This window comes from Schistocerca serialis, chromosome 10 (assembly GCF_023864345.2).
Source record: "Schistocerca serialis cubense isolate TAMUIC-IGC-003099 chromosome 10, iqSchSeri2.2, whole genome shotgun sequence".
In the NCBI taxonomy this organism is placed as follows: domain Eukaryota; kingdom Metazoa; phylum Arthropoda; class Insecta; order Orthoptera; family Acrididae; genus Schistocerca; species Schistocerca serialis.
Window position 1 is genome coordinate 216,803,188 of NC_064647.1, and position 3,004 is coordinate 216,806,191.

The window sequence follows — 3,004 nt, forward strand, 5'->3', positions numbered from 1 at the left end:
TCACATGTACCGCTGTCTTTGAAGGCAACATTTTGAGACAGACAACGAGGTGTAGGCCAGCGTGGAGAATTGGCGGAAAGCACTGGCGGCTGCCTTCTATGATGAGGCTATTGAAAAGTTGGTACAACGCTATGACAAAAGTCTAAGTCAGAACGGCGACTACGTAGAGAAGTAGCTGAAAGGTGTAGCTAATTGTTACAAGTAAAACATTTCTGATGTTCACTGTGGTTTCAATTTGGCAATCAATCGGAGCTTACTTTCTGAACAGGCCTCGTATACTACAGATTTTCCGATTTGTGTTTTATGCGTTCTTGATACGGTGATGATTTTTCAAAAAAGTTGCAAAACGAAGACTTAAGAAATCTGAATAACCAAACGAACGCTTCTCTCTCGAGTTTTCACCATTTTCCAGCAGTCATTTCGTTATGGCTTCCCTGCACTTCCTTTTCTAATTATTTCCAAGGGACTTAGGACTCTGTGTTCCTGTCTACCCCTGAACTCATTTGTACTTCCACCTCTCGTTGATCGGTTGAAGTATTTCCTCTGTTACCTACGATTTCTTCTCAGTTACCTTTCTTCTTCTTATATTTGTGTGTGCAACATCTTAGATAGTCCTTTTTAGAGATGTCTCTTCCTCTTCAAATAAACTGCCTACTCTGGCGTTCCTTATAACATACTTAGCGAACCTCAAGCGCATATCGTCATTCCTCAGTATTTCAGGATACCACTCCCTTCCACATCGGTTCTCTGAGACGATTCCCCGAGACTTCAGTATTTGCGTCTATATCTGCACCTGGGTAAGCCTTATATGTAATAATCGGTTTCAGAATCTGTGTCTTACCCTTGAAACAAGCCTCTTCCAAGTTTATCTAATCTTCTATTGACTTTTTTTACGATGCATTCGCTCTGACTAGCTAAAATTTATTGCAGAACGCAGTTTTTCTTCAAGGAATGAAAGAGGAGAAAGACTAATTGAGTTCTGTAACAAGTTTCAGCTAGTAATAGCGGATACCCAGTTCAAGAATCACAAGAGGAGGAGGTATACTTGGAAAAGGCCGGGAGATACGGGAAGATTTCAATTAGTCAGACAGAGATTCCGAAATCAGATACTGGATTGTAAGGCGTACCCAGGTGCAGATATAGACTCAGATCACAATATAGTAGTGATGAGGAGTAGGCTGAAGTTCAAGACATTAGTTAGGAAGAATCAATACGCAAAGAAGTGGGATACGAAAGTACTAAGGAATGACGAGATACGTTTGAAGTTCTCTAACGCTATAGATACAGCAATAAGGAATAGCGCAGTAGGCAGTACGGTTGAAGAGGAATGGACATCTCTAAAAAGGGCCATCACAGAAGTTGGAAAGGAAAACATAGGTACAAAGAAGGGAACTGCGAAGAAACCATGGGTAACAGAAGAAATACTTCAGTTGATTGATGAAAGGAGGAAGTACAAACATGTTCCGGGAAAATCAGGAATACAGAAATACAAGTCGCTGAGGAATGAAATAAGTAGGAAGTGCAGGGAAGCTAAGACGAAATGGCTGCAGGAAAAATGTGAAGACATCGAAAAAGATATGATTGTCGGAAGGACAGACTCAGCATACAGGAAAGTCAAAACAACCTTTGGTGACATTAAAAGCAACGGTGGTAACATTAAGAGTGCAACGGGAATTCCACTGTTAAATGCAGAGGAGAGAGCAAATAGGTGGAAAGAATACATTGAAAGCCTCTATGAGGGTTGTCTGATGTGATAGAAGAAGAAACAGGAGTCGATTTAGAAGAGATAGGGGATCCAGTATTAAAATCGGAATTTAAAAGAGCTTTGGGGGACTTACGGTCAAATAAGGCAGAAGGGATAGATAATATTCCATCAGAATTTCTAAAATCATTGGGGGAAGTGGCAACAAATCGACTTTTCACGTTGGTGTGTAGAATATATGAGTCTGGTAATATACCATCTGACTTTCGGAAAAGCATCATACACACAATTCCGAAGACGGCAAGAGCTGACAAGTGCGAGAATTATCGCACAATCAGCTTAACAGCTCATGCATCGAAGCTGCTTACAAGAATAATATACAGAAGAATGGAAAAGAAAATTGAGAATGCGCTAGGTGACCATCAGTTTGGCTTTAGGAAAAGTAAAGGGACGAGAGAGGCAATTCTGACGTTACGGCTAATAATGGAAGCTAGGCTAAAGAAAAATCAAGACACTTTCATAGGATTTGTCGACCTGTAAAAAGCGTTCGACAATATAAAATGGTGCAAGCTGTTCGAGATTCTGAAAAAAAATTAGGGGTTAGCTATAGGGAGAGACGGGTCATATACGATAAGTACAACAACCAAGAGGAAATAATAAGAGTGGACGATCAAGAACGAAGTGCTCTTATTAAGAAGGGTGTAAGACAAGGCTGTAGCTTTTCGCCCCTACTCTTCAATCTGTACATCGAGGAGGCAATTATGGAAATAAAAGAAAGGTTCAGGATTGGAATTAAAATACAAGGTGAAAGGATATCAATGATATGATTCGCTGATGACATTGCTATCCTGAGTGAAAGTGAAGAAGAATAAAATGATCTGCTGAACGGAATGAACAGTCTAATGAGTACACAGTATGGTTTGACAGTAAATCGGAGAAAGACGAAGGTAATGAGAAGTAGTAGAAATGAGAACAGCGAGAAACTTAACATCAGGATTGATGGTCACGAAGTCAATGAAGTTAAGCTATTCTGCTACCTAGGCAGTAAAATAACCAATGACGGACGGAGCAAGGAGGACATCAAAAGCAGACTCGCTATGGCAAAAAAGGCATTTCTGGCCAAGAGAAGTCTTCTAATATCAAATATCGGCCTTAATTTGAGGAAGAAATTTCTGAGGATGTACGTCTGGAGTACAGCATTGTATGATAGTGAAACATGGACTGTGGGAAAACCGTAACAGAAGAGAATCGAAGCATTTGAGATGTAGTGCTGTAGACGAATGTTGAAACTTAGGTGGACTG